Below are 22,101 nucleotides of genomic sequence, written 5' to 3'. Positions count from 1 at the left end.
CATAAAAACATTATCTCCCACCAATTCTCATATAAGACCACTGAGGGTGTAAACCAAGACCTGTTGTATTAAAAGAAAGAGTCCTGCATTTTAGCTGGCTTTGTTTTCTACTGCAGTTTCTACTGATTCATTACACTAACCAGGATGCATTTGTTTTTTCCTGTCAGTACTGGAGAAAACATAGAAAAAGGAATACTGTCTTCCTTATAAGTTAGTATTATTTTTAATGGAAAATATCAGAAATTGAAAATTGTTTTTCAAAGTACTTGAGCTTGACATAACAAGTATTTGATAGAGCTGTTCTGAAACTATTCACTTCATTTTGAATTCTTAGTTCTCTCCCTGTCTCCTTGGGTATCATTTTTTTTTTTTAAGTATTCACTACTATGTTGTAAACCTGGCCTCTACAGTGTTTTATTTTCCAGCACAATAATCATGCTAGTGTACAGTAAGGCTAAATGTGAAGGATAGGTAATAATTTGTCAGTGTTTCAAGCAGAATTCAGGGACATTTCAAAATGTTTTTTTGTGATCTGGGCTTCCAACTTTAAAATGTGATGTATAATTGACATTTTGATACTTCGAGGCCATGGTGTATTCTCACACTTCTATGAAAAAAAACCCAACTTGCTGACACAATCAGGAAACAGATGGTGACAAAGATCTTGTATTTAATATGCCAATCATTATGCTTTACTTGCATATTATCATCTCATTCATGAGGCCACTATATGAAGGAATTTTGCTATGCCTCTGCAAATCAATCAAGAAGTCTTTTAATATTTTTTAAAAATATAATTTAGGTCTTTCTTATCCTTTCTGTTTCATTATATTTGGGGTGGGGTGTTTATGCAAATTTATTACACATGAAAAAATGCTTTGACAATCCCATGGCTAGAATAGATGTCAGTAATGAAATATTCACTATAGCTAGCTTCAACAGAGACCAAGAAATGACTCGGCAACAGAAGTACCCACATTTTCCATACTTTGCTATGGTCCTTAATCCAAAGGCAGTGACATAGTAAGACGCTATGAAGGATGATGTCGAGTAGGAGGATAGATTTTGTAATGTGGCCTCATAACTACTAAGACCTGGACTTCAGTCAAAATTTTCTACTCAAGAAAACCACAGATGGCAGATTACCAATGTATTTCAGTTAGTGCTAGCACTGGATCTGAAATCACTGCATATCTCAGCCAAGCAAACCTCTTCTTCAGCTCTGAAAATAGGTATTTTCCTTGGAGTGTCTGACTCAGAGTCCCATCATACAGGAGAGTTCATCCACTCACAAACTGAGCGAAGACCCTACTTGGACAGCCCGAGGACCTCTGAAGAGGCCCATTATTGCAAGTGATGAGAAAAGGCTGTTTCTTTCTCCTTTATTTCTCTCCTGCAATGTCCAGAGAAAGCTTCTTCCTTTGCAAATGCCAAATGTTCACATTTAGAGGGAGCTGGGGTATACTTAGCAGCATTTTCTCCTTCTCTCTCCTACTCTCTATCTGTAGGTTCCCCAGCTTCTAAAATGTGTATTTTTCCATTTAAAGAAGTTAAAAATACTTCTGGTTCTCTGCAAAAGGAACGACACAAGCAAGAGGACACAGCTGTAGCTTGACTATTTACAAGTGCCTTATTACCCGGGATAGAGCATACCTCTGACATGGGTATAGGTAATTATTGGAAAACTTACACATTCTTCCCAAAATGGATGGAAATATACACTGCTATCATCTTTTATAAGATGTGGGGAGAAGAGAGAGAATGGCCTTTTGCTGAAACTTAATAAAAAAAAGTATTTCTAGAGAAGAAAAAGCAATTTTACACCACTGTTCAACAAAATCCAGTGTCATTCCAGGCACAGTACACTTCAGTATCCGTTCCCCTGAGACAAGTCTCATAAAAGGCAAAATGGTCCTAAGTGCAAGAAAAGTGAGCCTATGTTTCTTTCATACATGTCACAACACAGGGTTTATGGCAGCCTCTCAGCATATCCCCCGTTTTCCTCACTAATTCCCCTTTCTAATCTCCAGCCATTCAGACTACTTGCAACATGTTCTTTTAGACCAGGTCTTCACTGACTCATAACTGGGAGTTCTATGTCACCTCTATTTTGTTCTATTCCCTTCATTGTGTGGCATTTAGCTTGCCCAAGCAGGTTTGTGTTTATGAAACCAGAAATCCTCAAAGTTGCAATTCTGTATTCCTTTTAATTGGTTAAGAAAAAAACAACACAATAATACCCCCAAACCCAGAACCCCACCAAGCACAATACAGCACTGTGTAACAATTGAGCTGTTCTTAAACACGGGGTCAGATTTATTGTTTCACTACTTATCAAAGACAGTAGCTTAAACACCTTGCACTATCTAGACAGCAGTCTCTTGGGATGTCAAAAGTCAAGGTTACATCAGCTCTTGACTTTGTCCAGGCTCTATGATGTACAATGTCACTGTAACAGAGCACTTCCTCTTTGTTCTGGGGGAACTTGATTCATAATGAGCCCATTTAGGGTGTACTCAGACTGTGATAAAGAGCTCTACACAGAGGCTCCTATTTTAGAGAAACAGGTGTTGGCTTTGATTAGAGAAAAATGACATCATCCAAGGGAGAGGAGAAAAAAAAGCAATGGGAAAGGAAGGCAAAAATAGAAAAAAGTGGCAACCAGACACAAATACATTTGCACATATAAAGCTGTTCTAATGAGAGCCAAATTGATTTGACATTCAGTGGCAGTTTGAAGCCAAAAAAAGCAAAGCAGCCTACAAAAGGCCCAGCTCATTGTTTATGGAGTGTCATACTTCATCATCTGTGAGACCAATAACAGTGATGGGAAGACCTTTAAAAGCAGGGAGTTTGCACAGAATGGCTGTGTGGATACTGCTGATGTCAGATGCAATAGAGTGATTGTGAGCTATTTCCTGAATTGAAATCATGTTTGTCAGATGAAGTAGATGCTCTCTACAGATTATATCTTTGAGAAGAGGATTTGGTACATTGTTAGAATTCTTGGCTGATTTCTCCTAGGCAGACATAACCATAATACTTACCCCATGATGGGTACTGATCATCAAACTAAATAAACTGAATAAAAAACATAGAAGATAAAACAACTACGTAATATGCAAATGCAGCTTCCAGTACATGAAAGTTATTCTCTTTGTTGAAAAAGATCTTCACACAAAATCACGTAAATTAATGTGGGTACCCCTTTCACCATCCTCATTTTCATAGGTAACTTTGTAAATATTTTTACAAACATAATTTTTACATTTTCATTAAAATAGCAGTCCTCTGTCATTAGTAGACTGTAGAATATATTTTGTCCATCTCTGCTTTCAGTTATAACACCTGGTGAGGAGTGACATGTTTATCAAATGTTGGTGAATGCCAACATGAATTAAATAAGCCTTCAAAAAAAAAGTGAGATGCTATAGCCTTGTACAGGAAAAGATATGTGTAGAAAGCAGTCTCTCTCTTTCTGCCTTCTAGCTATGAGCTCAATCTAGATATCACAATATTGATATTAAAATCTGATCCTAATGTTTCTGTTTAGATTTCACTAGAAAATCTGTTTCTTTCTTGAGGGAAAATTCAGGAATTTCAGCCTCCTGGGTCTCAATTCTCTAAAGACTCACTGGAATACAAATACACAATGATCTCAAATTAGGAAGCCCTTAATCACATTTTACATACGGTATCTATTGTGGCTTCATAATGCAAAAAGCACTATGTAGAGTGACCAAACATAAAATGGATGGCATAAGCAAAAAAACTGAGAGAGACAAGATACACGAAGTTTAAGAGAATAGATGAACTGTTTTCTCTCATTCACACTAAAAACGAAAATCAGGGTTTTGGTTTTGGGGTTTTTTTTTTGTGAACCTTCCTTTCTGTTTCCTGGAAATATTTCAATCTGTGAGTTTATTAGCATGATCATCCAATAAAATAAATAGATCAGTAGATCAAAATGTTTAAATATTCACAAAAGGCAACATTACATCTATATTAAATATTGCATTCTGTGACATACAAAGACAGTGTACACTGATTATTAATTATGTGTGCATATGCAATCCCTGCTGTGTTAGCTTTACATTGTAAATCATATGACTGAGTTTCTTTTGTCATATTTAGGAGAATTATAAACCACACTGGAATAAATTACAAGTTTCGAATACTGCAAGACAGGTTTCTAAATTCACTCTATGATAGTACCTAGCGATTCAAGGCCATACGTATTCTACCACAGCCTGTACTTTAGTTTGCAGGAAAAACGGGGTTGCTCCGTGTCTAACGCTCACTGGTTTAGTAGTCAGTCTGAAGTCCTGCAGACATGGCACTTAATTCTATTAAATTAAATATTTAAATGCAGTCAGCATGATAAGCCCTTCAACAAGTGGATTTCACTTTTCTCAGGCTGTAAGAGTGCTCTCATGGATAATCCTGTTGTAGAAAAAGTAAATAGGAAATCTGTTACTGAAGACTGAAGAAATGCATTGCTACCAAATTTTGTTGAAACATTTAAAATGTTACCTTTCAGGATTCAGTGTCAGAACTGTAACACCACAGAAATGAACGCAAGCAATTTACATTTCCCTTAGAGCTATTGTTTCACACTGTCTGAAGATTCAGGCTATGTCTTTCACTGCTGAGAAATTATGTATTTTACATCAAGCAATGTAAACTTTTATAAATTAGTGAAAACAGGAAAAGACAAATTTCACTTTAATGTAGCTAGTCAAGGTTAACCTCAGGCCTACATCTGCCATTATATTGACAAAATATAAAGAGAAATAACATGGTTAACAATGAAAATACAGCCTTTGCAAGAGAACACTGTATTAATTACCTGCTGCTCAAATTAAAATCTTCCCTCCACAGTTCTACACTCACAAAGTCTGAAAGTATCTTGCATTTTTGTTTTATATCTCCTTCCACATCTGTGAAAATTCATAGTTTTTACATGAAATTCTTCTGGAAAAGAGAGACCCAAAGTAAGTAGGCTCAACGTATAAACTTTTGCATGTATATATAAAAAAATAATTTACTGGTAGAAATTACAATGAATTATATATGTCAATTACAGTCAAAGCTGGAAAACTGTTTTCAACTAGTAGACTTGAGCAGCTGATTCTTCTTAGTTCATCAAAAGCAAAAAGGACACCTGATTTGCATATGTGATTACCAGGTATGAAACAGCTGTTTCACCTAGCAGAAAGAGCAGACCAAGTCACTAAAACTAAAGATAGCCTAAGAAATAAAGATTTTAGTTTTATTTTCTTTTCCTGACACTGAGGGTGATTAATTCCTGGAACAAATTAACTCAGCAAGTGGTAATTTCTCCATTGCCTATAATATCTGCAGTAGAAATGGATGGGGTTTTTTCTTGCCCCTGAAATACATGCTTTACCTAATCCAAAGCTGCCACATTTTTATTCCGCCCTCCCCCCCCCCCCCCCCCCCCCAAGATAAAGGTGTGGGAACTCCTTTTTTCTTGTAACTTATACTAAGTGTGTTACTTTGCATAGCACTTCCTTGCCAGTGGGGTTTGGATAGTTTAGATAGATGGTTCCTGAGTGGTGCCTAATACAAGTAACTTGGCTCAGAAGTTACTTGTATAAGATAAAATTTTAGGTACTTGTGTAATATGAAGATCTAATAGTCTGGACAACCTAAAGATATCTTTAGTCTTAAAATTAACAAGTTTCTATTAGTATCTCTAGGACATAGAAGTACACATAAGAACAGAATGAAACACTGCAGGAGCGAATATACTCCTCTGATCTGTTCCAAAAGTGGTTCCTTAGATTTTTAGCCCCTCAACATATTCAGTCTTATCCGTAATATTGTAGTGAAAATAATTTCATTTGCATTACTTCATGTCCACAATCCATTTATTTACATTCCACACAGCAAAGTCTGATTGCATCATACTTTATTGCATTTACCTAGCTTCAGCTGAATCATTTCGTAAATTCCAGCCTGCTACTCCCTTCACAGCTCAGTAGAGTCACTGAGCTTGCACAGGCACTGCTAAACACATTCTGAAGAAGACTTGGTTAAACAGGTATGCCAAAACCCTCACTGACACAGGTAATCTTAACTGCTGATGGCAAAAAGGCTACATGATGGCATTAAAAAAACCAAGGCAGGATTTACATTTACATAGCTAAGAGAATTGATGCTGGGCTTGTAAACAGGAGAAGTTAAATAAAGACGCTAATATAATAGCAAGCAATTATACACATTTTCAGCAGAAACCTTCAGTGTAAAAAATCTCTTATCAAGGAAGTGTAACTACTGACTATAAGCTCTACTTCTTAGAGACTGTTGCATTTTAAAGAGAAAATTTTCTCGTGCTTGGGAATCTAGTAATAAATTATTTTCAAGAGGAAGGAAAGACAATAGGAGTTATCCTAGAAGAAAACTAAAATGCAAGACCCTCTTTTCCTTGTCTTTCCTACCACCCTGTATGCCACTCTTGTTACAGCAGGATGTTTGGAGGCATATTTTCTAAAACAGTTCCCAGCCAGATAACCTTCACTCATGCCAAACTGTTCATTTCAAGGCTGTGATTTCCCTAACTGAGGCTAGACTTAGCCATCCTTGTGCAAAACTTTGAGAGGCTCCAATATGTCTTCTATATGTCATTAAACCCACCTATTCATTAAAAGGCTCTTTCTAAGTAATGATACCAGGTCTAACTGTGCAGCCAGAAATGACTGGAGATCAAACTGTGCCGCACCAACTTGCAAAAGTTGAGAATGAGTACTTCCTAGGAAGACATGTTGCAAGAAGTTCACATGACATCTGTTTCACAGTGATACACACAGTTCATGCACCATTACAAGCCCATCAGTTTCTCAAAGGGAAATGCATATACCTATAGTGTAGCACATACGTCTCTGCAGGCTTTCAGTAACAGGAAGTGGTTTGCATACGTATCTCCAAAACTGTGGTTTTAACATGGTGTTTTAAGGTGTTTAACTACAATGTAAGAACTGAATGCAGTTCAGTGGCTATTCTTTGCAATTCAGAGTGGAAACCTAACAGATTCTCTGAAACAGCTCGTATTTCTGGACATGTTTGAAGCTAGATGAATGTGGCTACCTTTTTGGTAGCCTTTTGATTAGGGAAAAACAATGAAGACAATGGGAGAAAAAGATTTTAATTTCAAAATTATTAATTTCATGCCATCTTTTGTGTACTGCAGAATTTTTCTTGCTCCAAAAACCAAGTGATTTTTATTTGGTAGTCATCCTGAACATGACTATTTGAAGAAAAAGTTTAAAACCAGGCATGTCAAATCCCTTTTCATAAGGAGCCTGAAGCATAGAAAACTTTGCATTATGTATATTAAAGAAGGAATATGTAAAGTATAAGAATGTCTTCTGGCAAGATATCTGAACTATAGTAAAACTGATATCTACAAGAAAATGTTTCAATAACAGTAGGGATCAGTGAGAAGAGGAATTTTATTCCTGGCCCTGCCTGTGCAAAGATGAGTAGTATTCTCAGATCAATGAAAGAACAGGAAATAGAGAAAACAGCCCTGCATTTTTAACCAAAACTACTTCTTGTTTTTTTATCAGCAGCAATAACTATTAAAAAATTGGGTTTTAGTTAATCATTCCATTAGCAAACAAAAACCCCAAATACCATCAAACTAGATAACGATAGACTGCTTATTATAGAGCAGTTTCTGGTGCTAATAAAAGTAAACCAGTGCAGTTTTACTTTACAGCACCCTCCCCAGCTCTTTCCTCCATTGCTTTATTTCAGCCACTGAAATATGTGGAAAGAGACTGGCTCAGTAAAAAGCTGTTTTCTTATGCAGTTAGTATTTTATTGTAGAACTACATTAAAAAATAAAATTGAAAATAAAGCAGTTTTGCAGCAGGTATTGTATAAGCAAATGTACTTTTATTTTCTGCATACTATGTGAAAGCAGATTAGGTGTCTTTTGGTCAACTGTGAAATGCCATTTGTACATGGAAGTAACTTAAGTTCATTAGGGTTTCTTTTCCCCTGTAATTCATTGCAGGTTTGCTTTTGTTTATAAAACTAGATTTGATCAGGTAATCAGAGCATAGAAGTAGTTTTTACTCATTCAGCGATATTCAGTAGGTTTTACTCACTTTTATTCTTCATTGCATTTTCACTCTTGGAAACTCATTTACATAATCTCCGTATGGTCATTTCACAGTAACTGTATGTGACTCTGGATATGCCAGCTAATAATTACTCTAAACTATCTGAGAATACCTAACTACATAGCGACTATACAGTTATTTCTTCATACTCAAACTCTAGATTTAAAGCTCTATGACTGGTCCAATGCTCTGAAATGTCAAGCTGTTTACCAACAACAAAGACTGTGCCTCTGCTTCTCAGCCCCTGCAGCTGAAGCAGAAAATGCCAGTGTTTACTTAAAGAAGGGAAGAAAAACCTCTCCTTCGTCTATGCTTGGTCCTGTGGCTGTTGGAGTGAATAGTAGTTTTTGTCATTCATATTAATGGGAATTGAATCTGGCTCTCTTTCTCATTCCTTTTATGCCCTATTCTCTTGCACTTCATGAAAACACTTTATTTACACAATAATTGTCATAAAACTATAATTTCTGCAGATGAGATTCTGCTCTATTTCCTCATCTCCTGGCTTAGTTTAGGTTTCCCATCACCTCTTATACAGAGCCATGATGTATATGTCTGTATATCCAAAAAATGTAATTTCATTAGAAAAATAAGGGAGGAAGCAAGAATTTTCCCTTGGAACTTCTGTAGGCGAAAATCTACTGGTATTTTTACCATAACATTCTGGCTTCCCCAAGCTTTGGCCACTGCTTTCCAGTATTAATGTGATACAAGATGGCTTATCATGAAATGCTTCTTTTTTGTCAAAGTAGAGTTTGGATTAAATGACTACGGAAAGGGACAAAGGCAAATTATGAAAGGCAGGACTTACCTCCCCTTCCTCCTTTGCAATTGAATTAAAAAATGTCACTGACTTTAATCACTAGTTACAGGGTGAATTGTACAGGGTTTTAGAATCTGGCAGAAGAGATGAAAAATTTCTGAATGGAGATAAAGGAAAACACAGAAAAGCCTACATAAAAATGCAGGGGGAAAAAAAAGCTTTTCTTTGATATTTTACAGAATGCACAGAAATAACATTTGGATAATGATTAAATAATATGAGAGAGTCTACTGTGCAAACAAGGAATTTCTCAGGGTTGTGTATGTGTGTGCTATTTAATTGTTTTGAATTTTTGCTCGAGATTTCTTTTCAAAAAGAATGGTGTGATCTAAAAAGAGAGGACAAGCTTGGTTCAGTTATAGCTTTCATATAATTACTACAAACTAATGCAAATTAGACTGTAGGTCTGCTCAATGTACATTTCTGTGCTTGCCAAATTATGTTTGGCAGTGTGGTCAAGCAATAACAGATGCACACTGTGCCTAGTTTTCTCGGGCTGTTCAATAATTAGGAGGGCCATGTATTATAATAAACCACATCCCCTTGGCTGAGATTTGGATGCAAATTGCACACTAATTCACTTCCAAGTTTTTTGGAAGCATACCAAAAGACATGAAAATTAGGGAAATATACTATTTACTTCGGGAAATGTGTTTAAAACTAAATAAGGCTCATTTGTAAGCAGTGTTCATCTATTCCACCCTTGTAAAAAACATTAACAATAAGTTCCCTTTCCTTTACACTATTAAGTTCAGCTCTAGCACAGAGCAGCTAATATGACACCTCTGCAATGTTCATGGCATCTCTATTATTCTTGTACTGAGAGAGTACAATATAAAAGACAGTTACTCTGCTTTGTATTTCTCTAAGGTATTGCTGAGGTTGAGTGGATGATATCAGTTCAGTGAAAGACTTGAATCACACTGCAATCCAAATTCTTTGCAATCAGTTGAGTTGTAATGGCATGCTGTTTATAGCAGAAAATTTGTCTTTTGAAAAGGCTGAAGATTCTTTACCCTTTGCTATTATACAAAGGCTGAATGGACAGATTTAATGAAAAAAAAAATACTTAATGAAGGAAATTCTAGGAAATCCAGCAATGTAATGCAGTTACATGTGTAGATGTAACTACACCCGTCTCCAAATTCTGAAGAAACAGAAAATTAAAATAATTGAACTTACTGCTACATATATTAACAGGTAGTTAGGTTGTCCTGAAAATCATTTAACAGTGACCTGCTTTGCAGGAACAGTTAACACTCTTAAACACAGAAACAGAATGCAACCTAAAAGTGGTATAATAACAGATATATCTCTTGTGTTTATTGCTTACTAATTGTATTGTGATTGCACCAAAGAGACAGGCTTATGGATTAGGACTCCTTTGTACATGCCCTAGACAAATACAGAAAAAAAGGCAGTGAAAATGGCAGAAATCAGAATGCTTTCTTGCAGTATTATTTTTAAGTAAGTTCTTTGTTTTAAGAAGAGAGAGATATCATGGAACACAATTCTGTAAATCTTTCTAAGTATTTCAAATTTTACAGAGATGTTCAAGCAGTTCTTTGCAGGAAGACAATGAGGTGAAACATTGCTTGCTGAAAATATAAAAACCCCTTTCAAGATATTCTACACTGCCAGCACAATTTTAGTCACTACGGTGTAGTTTTGACATGGGTGACTTCTTAGTTGTAAACTAATTCACATGGGTACCAGCAGAAATCTCTACAGTAAAACAAAAGTCAGATAAGGTTATTGAAGTCTTATCTATTAAAAATTTGATAATACAGAAATACAGGCATAATGACAGTAGGCAAGTGTGCTAGAATTAAGACTGATTTTAGGAGGATAAATCAATGCTGTGACATGCAGCTATGGCTAGACTGCTATGTTTGTCAGGTTTGCAGAGGTTTATAGTAGGTGTTTTTTAGGTGTTTCTTAGGCATTTATCCTATTTGATAGTTGTTTGTTTTGTGACTAGATCATCATAGACTAACAGAACAGCAACAGAATTCTTATTCCCAATATGATAAACACAGAGTTAACTACATAAAAGCAGTTTTGGCAAAAGTACTGTTCACTCTATATGTGGAAATTGAAAACAGGCTAAAGACTAAATGCAGAAAAGCAGCTAAAATTGTAAACTCATTTGAATCATTTAAATTAAGGGACTATAAAGAGCGTTATGTGAATTTTGCAAAAATAACTGGTTGAAAAACTTCGTAGCAGATAAGCCTCAACACAGATAAGACCTCCCTAAAAGACATTAGTAGAAACAGTCTGAAGTATTCATACATAATGACGTCTCCTGAATTAGTTGTAACCTCTCAGGAAAAAAATATCTCGGCGTTACTGTAGACAGCTCAATGAAGAGACTTGTTCACATAAGATGTTAAATTGTGTTAAGAAGGGAATAGAAAAGAGAAGATTACAATTGCATTATATAAATTGATGGCACATTGATTACTGTATTCAGTTAGACATCTTCTTTTTAAAAGACGCAAATGAGAAGGTGAAATGAAGTACAATGAAAATGACAAAGGTGTTACTTTCATAGTCACTAAATTATGTCAGCCTTTTCAGAAGCATAAGGGACTAAGTGGAAAATGTTAATCCCAATTTGATAGAATCATCCTCAGAAAGCTAGCCCTTTTTCTAACATTTATCAGATGCAAACCAACCAATTTTTTAACATTTATGAAAGACTGCTTCAGCATGCTGCTAGTGTCTGATTCAGGAAAATACAACGATGGTATAGACCAGTTTTGGACTCCAGCCATTCTGTTGTGTGTGTACTCATCGTAGATGCAAAGTATGTGTAAATCCAAATCAACACTTAATAAATAATGTAATTTCTATTTTCAATGCAGAATCTTTCTACTAAATTAGTCTTTCTACTTAAACTAGATACCCCTAGCTTGTCACATCACAAAGAGGGATTAAAGGTGAACCTAATGTTCGCAGGGCTTGGTGGTGGTGGTGGTAGTTATTTGGGGTTTTATTAGGATTTTGCTATTCTTTTTATAGAAACAAATTCATTGAGGTCAGTTAGAATTTATTAATAATTATCATATTGTTGTGAAATTATGAGAGTTGTTACATCTTGCCTGAACTGTTCAAGACAGCATGATATATATGTAGTAGCTTCCTTAGACTTGGAGAAGACCTCTGAAAACATCAACTCTGTGCATATCTATGTCTGGTGAAACAATATGTGTGCAAGTTAAACATTGAAAATAGTCCAAGAGCTGCCATTAATTTGAATTGATCTGAAATCATTATCTGGAAGTGCCAGGAAGTTGAAAAATTAGTTATGTACACAAATCTTATCTGAAATCATCTGTATCTTTTGTGGAATGTATAAGAATATCACTGTCATTACTGCTGCTAACTTCAGTAGAACTTATATTCATTAAATATGAAAGAAAGTACTGAAGGTAGGGTGCCTCTCTACTCAGAAGAAATGTTGGTAATACAGCCATATCCAGTTATGCTCCTTCTCTGTATGTGGCGAATGCAGTACATGAAGAAGCCTCTCTGGAGTGTTAGTGAGTAAAATAGTCTTCTAACAACATTAAGTAAACTATACATCAAGTTGTGTAAACCTATGTAATGATAAATGTCTAACAAAACTTTGTACATGGAGCAGACCAAACATACTGTCAATTGTTTTGGTCTTGCCAGCTATGTTCCTTCAGCAGCTGACAGCTTTTGTGATTTTTTCAGTCTATTTTACTAGAGGTGATAGGGTTACACTGGCATGTATTCCAGATCTATTAGAAGGCTGCCTGCATTTAAGGCTCAATGATCTCTGCAGATTCCTTCAAGTCAGTACTCCTACGTTCCTTATCAAAATTTTCCTAGAATAACATCACCTCTACTGTAATGTCAGGTGAAAGCCAAGATAAATAAATTAATTTCTCTACATTTGATTCTTTGTATGACATGTTGACACCATTAAATTGATCATTATGACTTACTGTTTTCCTTATCATAGCCTTTCTCAATAGCTCTGGCAAGTTAGACAGAACTGAAACCAGGCAATAATTTTTAATTAATTGACTGTAAGAAATCTTCTCAAAATTCACAGCATTCAAAATTTTCAAAGAAAGATGAGAACATTTATTTTCAAGCATTTTTAGTTGAAAACAACTCATATTCTCACTATTCTTCTAAAAATTTTGGATTATACGGTGTTTTGATGAAAAAAATTAAGATAGGTTTTACTATTATTATTATAACACATATGTATATTTCTGCTTACTTTCCTGTTCATTTATTTTTAAAGCTAGAGCTCAAATTTCCAAAGGTAGGTAGTTGAGTTAGATGCCTAAATAACCCCATACATGTGACAATAAGTCTCAGTCAGATCAAGGTTTAAAACCTGAATAATATATTGGGAATAACACTTGTAGGTTATTCTGTTTTCATCACATTTTTTACTGTTTTGAAAAGACTTTGGAAACTCAGCATCTGTATTTGCTAAGATGGTGGATAATATGCTTTGTTCAAACCTGGGAATGCTCTAGGAATGGCCTAACAATAAATTGTTCTCTTGCAAGACTTGATGTCAGGAGTGTGATCTGTTTCAGTTCTGAAAAAAAATATCAGTTCTACAGTGTCACTCAGGAAAACCCTTCAGTTTAGTGTCCCTTATTTACCACCTTCATATTACAGAGCTCATACCGATAGCCTTTTTCACTCAGACATGAAATATAATTCCTGTATTTACCAGACTGTTATATACCAAAGTTTCTTACCGTGTTACTCAGACTTCCCCTTTTGTAGTTGTCCTGCAGTTCTCTGGAAGAACCAAAATCCATCCTCTGAGACTGTCACCCGATAGTTGTGGAACCAGCTGAAAAAGATTTTCTACTTTATATCAGTTCTTGGATAATATGGACTGTGGGGCAAGATCACAGCCAAGAGGGAGGGAAATTTAAATATAAATTATTCACTGGAGGGATAGTATGACATTTGTGAAGAAACTAAAACTATTACCATCAGACACAGGCTGCGTCTCTCATTGTTTCATGGAGTAAAAAGACCAGCAAAAGTATATGCACCATTCAAAACCTAACAAATAAAAGCTTCTATTTGATGTGAGTGGAATGTCCTTGCACTGCTTTTTGTACACTGGCATTTTATCAGTGGCGTGTTGAAGACATGACGTCTTCCCTTTTCACTCTGGCATAATGAGTTCAATTGCTCCATACCAGGAGTACTGTTTCACAACGAAGTGTGAGGGACTACTCCAGATTGTCCTACAGCTGAGCATCCACACCATTTATCTGGAAGAAACATATTCAGACCGCCATTAGGTAAAAGAGGTGATTGGACCCATGCCTGCCATAGCCTGGGTAAATGGCAAATAATCTGCCTGGGGTGGGATGGAAAGAAGATGGTCTTTCACTCCTACCTAGTGTTACTTCACATTTCCTCTGTGAAAAAGACTACTTTCAGGAACAGTTTTAGGATAATGAATCTTATTGCCCTACTTTGTCTCCCTGCAACCTACCCATGTAAATATTACCCCTCAGAGACAGAGGAGAAATCTCTCTTCAGAGTATTTTCCATGAGCTATTTTGGTAACATTCAGTCTATGTTATGTTTTTATGGATCCCGTTGTCAGCTTTCTCTCCCCACAAACTTCATGTAGGAAAATGAAGCACCTGGATTCCAGTCAGTGATAGGTTTGGTGCTGCAACAACCAGTCAATGTTTTGATGTCTAAAAGTGTTTTGCAGTAAAGTTTTATAACCTCAAGATTTCAACAACCTTTGCAATTCTAAAGAAGTGGGATAAAACTACCTCAGAAGTGGTTACGAAAGCTGGGGACACTTTTGTTAACTGAGCTGTCATTTTGGCATGGTTTCAAGTCTACGGCAGACTCACTGAAAAAATATTGCATCATAAAATAGACCATTTTACAGAATCTTTCTGTGGAATATACCTAAGAATATGAGGTCAACCTGTGTGTGTTATCTCAGATATTAAAAAAAAAGCCAAACAACTAAAAACCCCAACCTAGCAGAGGGTTAATTTAAAACTAAGACGAAGCTACTTTCAGGCAGTAATGTTTTTTAAACCTTCCTTTATAATTTTTGCTTATCAAGGAGTGCCCTTCTGGTATATCAACTGAGCCAAGACTGAGTTCTCAAATACTATGATGGCTTCTGTTAATTAGATAGTTTATCTGTGATGAGTTGTTGACACTGAGATGATTTGTGTTAAATAATTTTAAAATATTCTGTGGGGCACTAACTTAGAAGCATTGTTTGTTCATATTCCAGGCCCCGGCTTCAATCTTTTTTACAGCCCTCGACAGAAATGAAGTTGATGCTTCAGCAAAGTTCTTTAAGTCAGAACAAGTAACATTGCAAAGAGGTATTTCTGAGTAACTGGAAGTCTCTGTAATAATTTTGTCTTTTTATAGTCTGGGCTTTAGTTTAATGCCATAAAATTGAAGAACATTTTTGGTAATATTTAAATATGTTAAGTTTTGCTAGTTTAGCATTTCTTAAATATTTCTTTAGTGATGTTTTCCTGCCCATCACCAGTCCCTCAATTCAGGGCAAAATGAAGTAAAGAATGGCAGAATGTGACATTTCTTTCTACTAGGGTGCTATATTTTTATACACATTCTTATCTCTTGATGGGCTTTAACAGGAAAGGTGGATAGGCTGGATTTTAATTGTGAAATACACTGTTTGTTACAATAATCCACACACTGTACTTCAGCGATGCTTACTAAGCATTACACTGAAATGAAAAAAAATAATAAAAATAAGGTTGCATGTGGATGAACCAAGGGTAAACACTTGCAGACAGGAAGTATTCTGTCACCATATTAACAGGAGTACATCGTTATTTGTTCTTCTTGTTCTTCTACTCCATAAATTAGTTCTCCCCTCTTATCTTGCTTCTCCGTTCTCATACCTTTCCACCATCTCATTTCTCCTGATTATTTTCTTATTCCCCCTTTCAACAAAAATGATACTCTTCTTTCTGACTGTTTTAATCCAATTTTCTCTTGTTTGCCTCCACTATCTCTCTAGTCTTTAAGCCCCAAATGCTCCCTTTTCCTTCTCAACGTCCCATCCTTCCTGAGTGGGAGTTCTGCCCATGCCGCTATAACACCTCAGACGCTGTTGTGATCTCCATTCTGCATTTGCACATGGATACAGTCCCCTAATTGAGAGACTTTTTTTTTTTTATTAAAAGCATTAGACATTTATATGTAGGAATAACACTTGCAGAGACATTCTCTAGGTTAAAAGTTAAAAGGGATGTCAATCATCATACTTCAGAACATAAACAGATTGCCAGCGTGGGTTGAAAAGGAATTTTCCCCACATAAAATCATAGAAGTTTGCAATAAAAAAGAACTAATAGGTCAGGTGATCCATCTACCTGCCAATTCAAGCTTCTTCCCCACCATGCATTTTGCAGATCCTGCGGCCTCTCAAAAATCTCAAGCAATTGGACTGTTAATGTAGAGATTATACAGTCATTTAGTGCAACTAGTTCGCTCTCCAGACTTTTTCAGGTAGACAGTCTGAACTTTCTTTCATTACCTTCATCCAACCAGTCTTAATGGCACTCCCATTTATTGCATTAAATAACGTTTCTCTCCTGCCCTATTTTTCACACCTTTCTAGTAAATATAAATTGATGCCATGACCTGTTCAATGATTCTTACCTAACCTATTACTTGCCCTTAGCTAAACAAACAACTCTTTTCAGTATCATCTCTGCTTAAAATAATACTTTTGTAACTATAATGCACATGAGAAGAATCACCTACAGTGACTGGAGGCAAACCAGAGCTTCTGAATATATATACAAATACACATAAATAGATTTGTCAACAAGAATATTCATATATGTGATACACTTACACCTATGCAAAATGAATGTGCAACTAACTATTACCATTCTTTATAAGACAGCCCTTTCAGCTATGCGAATATTTCTATGGTACTCTGTTCTGCCCTGGAATTCTTTGCTCAGGAAGGAAGATAGCTTTCCAAATCAGGTATCTGTCTCTTCAGTGGTAAAGAAAAGAGTTGTTTGGGGATGAACAGTGACGAATGTTCAGTAAAATAGAAAATACAGAGAAAAGCTTTAAAGCTTGATGGGGAGGTTAAACAAGTAAAAGAGTGTTTTTTGTTCCTTCCTGGACCACTTATAGATCGCCCCACAGACCACTAACATTAGTGAAACCAGAATGCTTCAGTAGGTTTTAAAATTCTCATATCCTAGCTTGTAAACAAGGGGAAGATAAAAAAATGCACAGGTAACCCTGAAGCAGGCTGGGGAATACTTTGCCTAGGTCTTAAAAGGGCACATAGTCTTGTAGATGTGACAGAGGACAGGGTGAGAAAGCACTGCATTGCTGTCCAAAGGTATCACACATGAGTCTTCTGTTGTCTGAGTAACATGCCAGAAGAACAAATACGAAGAACTTCTTGTACTCTGTGCTACTGTTATAGTACCTAGGAGTCAGAAAACCAACAGAGGGAAGGTCAACCCTTGCTGCAAACAGCTTTCAACTACTATCTCCAGTTTCTGTTTTCCAAGACAAAATAACTCTCCACTCTACTGAACCTCATACAATCATTTTTCTAGAGCTATGGCTTTTGCAGGTGTAAGGCTTTATTACAGAGATATTTTGAATGTCCTATGGTCAAATTTTAAGCACCTGTTATCAGATGAAAGCGGCTAGTTACCTTCACTGCACTCCCTCGTACTTGAGATACTTTCAGACTTCAGGACCTAAGAAGATCAGTGGTCTAGCCTGTTCACACAGCAAAAACAGATTGCAGTAGTCCTCCTGTAAAAGTGTGCTGAAGACTACCACATAGAACTTTATACTGTAGGTCAACTTCTACTATAATTCTAACAGGCAAGTGCGTAATATATTCCAAATACAGGTGATGAAATGGTTACTATAAAGTATCCTAGCAAGACTCATTTCTGTAACTCTATTTTTATATCTTTACATCCTTTGTAGATTAGCGTCAACACAATTAATTAATCATGAAAAGCAACTCCTACAGAGAAGAAGAGGGATTTTAGCTTCCAAAGCAACTTCCCTGCCAGACCTGAAAAATCTTATTCATTGTCAAGCAATGTCACTCTTCTTAGCCAGCCTTTGATACCATGAGGTGCAGCAACCAAGAATTGCAGCTGTCTGCCTGTTTTTTGACATGGATACAGGATTGAAATATACTGGGCTATTTGCACCATCTGGTACATGCATTTCAGTTGAATGAAAGCAGATGAACTCCTGGGCACTTTGGTGATGAAACACCAGGAGAAAAGAAAACAAAACCCAGAAGACAAAAAATTGTTAGTGAGGAAAACAAGCTGAATTGATCTAATTTCTGAACTATGGAAGGCCATCTTCTAGGTTTCCTTACACTTCCCATGGGACTAGATGTTTGACTCCTTGCATGTTTGGAATAAGAATGTGTTAGATTAAGCAGAATGTTCTAATGATCCTTTTTAGTTTTGAAATCTAGGGATCTATAAATATGTATATATCAATGTTGCTGTGACTATGATTTGCAGCTGTCAATCAGTTTGCCTTTATGGCTGTAAATTTTCATTTCACTAGATTTTTTTGTGTAGTCTTCTAAAAAGAATAAAAGTCTACTCCACATCTCCACATTTTAGACAGAAGAGTAATGCCTGATTAACAGTATGCTGAGAGGTGTCACATTCACATTAACACTGATGTGTGAACCAGTGGTCAAATGGCAGATTACATGTCTGTCACAACACATCAGGGCAGTGTTCCAGTCTGCCAGCTTTACCCTGCCCAGCTTCTTTAAACAAAGAGTTCTTCTGAAAAATGTAGCACAAAAAGAATGTTGAGCCTTTGGGAGAAAAAGAAGTCTGTCTCACGGTCAAGTTTTCGAAGTCTTAGTAACATCAAATGGCAGAACAAGTTACTCACAGTCACATAACCTTGCAGGTTCATGGATGTCTGTAACACAAATGTTGCATATGTGGTCTTATAAAAGATTTTCTGCATGATAACTATATTACTGAAAAAGTACTATGGCTGGCATATTTCAGTTTGGAGAAAGGGTGCCAATTCTATCAAGGCTAGAAAAACTCTGACCCAGTTCCAAGAGAAAAAGCAAGTTTTTGGATTATCATTTGAAGCCAGAAGTTCCAGTTCATTGGAAAGATCATGAAAAGTGTCCTCTTGTCTGAAGGAAGGTTTTCAGTGGGTTTTGGTTTGTTGGCTGGTTTGTTTGTTTGTGTGTTTCAGTTGGTTTGGGTTTTTTTTTAGTGAATAATTAACTAACTGCTTGATTTCTTATATAGCAAAAAGTCACACCTGGAACGGAACTGGCTTCTAGTGGTTAATGATGTCTGAAGCCAATATACATAATGAAGCAGAACATATTTTCAATCCCTTGGATGTTTTCATATATTAAAAGCAAAATTTTAGACAGTAATTGTAATATTGTTTGCAAAATCAAAAACACTCTCAGGGTTTAAAAATGCTCTCTGGAGAGTTGTGAATATCATGCTCACTTGAACAGTGCCTGACTTACTTATTACATGCTTTAAGTCCCAAAAGATCTGCTGAACATTCCTGGAAGTTAAATTGTTGTTCCAGTAGTACTCTCACTGCATTGGAAGCACAGAATGAAAGGTATGAAGTCTAAAACATTGAAAACACTCAAATTGCCTCTTGTTATTTCCCTTATCATTATTATTATTGGTGGTAGCAGTAGTAGTTTTGTATTATACCATAGTTACTGGACTGTTCTTATCTCAACCCATGGGATTTACATTCTTTCGATTCTCCTCCCCATCCCTCCAGGAGTCGGGGGGAAAAGAAGGGGAGGAGTGAGCGAGCGGCTGCGTGGTTCTGAGTTACTGGCTGGGCTTAAACCACAACAAGCATAAAAGTTAAGTTTTATTTTCAAAAACACCCAAGTTGCATAGATCTTCTTTACAACATAAAAATATTCTGCTGAAGAATATTATCAAAATACTATACTTGTAAGCAGTTAGCATATGAGCCAGTATTTGGACACAGCCCAAAATGAGTAGTTAAGTATTGTCTTGGCTCATCTCTTAAATGTTAATATGAATTTACTATATATAATGGATATGCTATGTATACTCTCTCTACTTAATAATATAGAATACATGTTCTCCATTCTATAAAATATTGCATACTAATACATAGAAATATAGTACTCTTCATAGAGTCATTATTTGGATTTTTACATCAATTCTGCATGGATACAAATTTCCATACAAATTATTGCAAAATTCAGTCCTTTGTATCATCATTTAGCTTTTACTAAAACCCTTTTCTCTGCTCCAAATTTAAAATATTGAGGAATACCTATACGGTTTCCAAGATCTAGGAATTTATACAGTGCATAGACATTTACTTTAGTATATTATGGTGATAGGGATTTTAATGATTTTCCTTTATTTAACTATAAATTATTATGTCATTGAAAGAAAAAAATACTACTGCTTTCTTAGTGAAACAAAGTTCAACAACACTCAGATGAGCCACAATTCAGTTTGTCAGGCTTGGCTTCCTTTCATCATTTTTTTTCCTCCTGACACTATGAACCTGCTGCTACTGTCATAAGATGTAAAGTTTCTGTACACATTTTACTTCTCATTTCTGTATGAATGGCTCCTATGTCTTGAGGCATAGAAGTGTTATTTTCTGTGGATTGAATTTAAGTTTCTCAGGAATAACGCAGGTATGGCACGTTAGCTAGAGGGTCTGAATTCTACCTCTAGCTATCTTCTTTCTAATCCACTTAAAGTCTCTTAAATAATTATTCTTAAGCAAAGGTCTCGCTGTATCTTACAGCACTATACATAAAAACCGACTATAGTTGTGCAGCACAGCATGGTGTTATAAATGATACAGCAGTATAATATTTTACATTCAGAAAGTAGATAAAAAAATGTGCACAGCATAAATGAAATGTTTTCACCTATATTAATTGAATTTATTCACATATTCAAAGACAGAGAATGACATGTATTTTAAGCCCTCACAAATGCATACTTGAGCCATGTAAAAGAAATATTATAAAAGTACCTAATATTATTCTGGTAGGAAGAGGAGAGGTATACTGGTTTAAAATTATTCTCAAAAAAATCGGAGCTGATACACGGAGTTCATTAATTACCTGCAAAGAACTTTAGTAAAAATAGTAATGAAATTGTACATACAAGTGCAATTTGCATAAATATTTAGTATTGGCCAGCTCTGTTTCTTTTAAGTTTCATTCACATTCTCAGTAATTTCTGCAGGAGCAAAGTTTCTTGAACTGTAGGACAAGATTCATGGGGAGAATTATGTTCTTAAAGTAGCAATGAGGCATCTAAATAAAGCAACAATATTTTATTCTGTAGCGTTCATAAAATCCTTACTGAACTGATGCCTGTAATGTCTAGAGCTACTTAGCATCTATGTTTTTTACAAATAGTATTCTTGTAATGTCTTGTTAGACACATGCTGAACAACCTATACTTTCAAAACACGAGGGAAAGTATCAACTAACACTCTAAGCCCAGTGTAATTCACTGATTAATTTCACAAACCTGCCTGTGGGTCCTGAAAATATTGCCTATACTTAGCCGTCAATTACAGAGTGAAGTGATTTAAATCATCCTTGTTAGAGGTTTGTTTTTGTTTCTGTAGTTCATTTAAAAATATTTACATGCATGGTATTATTACAATATAATGAGTCATCTGTTAATTATTTTTGACATCTAGGATAATAAAATATAAAAGTGTTCCAGTTATTAATAGAATTGTTATTCTATTGAGTTAAGAAACTCAAATATACCAAATTGCCATGACTGTTGGAAAAACTGGAACCAACTCACACTCTCATCTTTAAAATGGTACAGGTATTTTTTGTATCAAATTTCTGTGAAGACGAGTACAACCTGTATGTCTGTCTTTATGTAAGTCCAGATAAGCAGTGCTTAACCTACCTTAGTTTAAAAGCCTTTCAGCAAAATGCATGATGACTACACATGCTATGAAAAATAATCTTCAACCGACCACATGCTGTGTAAGGGTACCAGTGAAATACTTCATAAACAGACAGAA

The 22,101-nt window shown here is 35.7% G+C and overlaps 1 long non-coding RNA gene across 3 annotated transcripts in view; it reads right to left on the bottom strand.

Moving 5' to 3' along the window:
• The window catches only part of LOC115606751, a 47,643-nt gene that overhangs the window by 9,670 nt on the left and 15,872 nt on the right, over positions 1–22,101 (bottom strand). For all 3 annotated transcript variants that reach the window (XR_003990994.1, XR_003990993.1, XR_003990995.1), the window contains exon 3: positions 13,737–13,834. This is a non-coding gene — a long non-coding RNA (uncharacterized LOC115606751). The remainder of the gene's footprint in view (positions 1–13,736; positions 13,835–22,101) is intronic.

This window comes from Strigops habroptila, chromosome 4 (genome assembly GCF_004027225.2).
Source record: "Strigops habroptila isolate Jane chromosome 4, bStrHab1.2.pri, whole genome shotgun sequence".
Taxonomy (NCBI): Eukaryota; Metazoa; Chordata; class Aves; order Psittaciformes; family Psittacidae; genus Strigops; species Strigops habroptila.
This window is presented reverse-complemented; position numbering and strand designations above follow the sequence as displayed.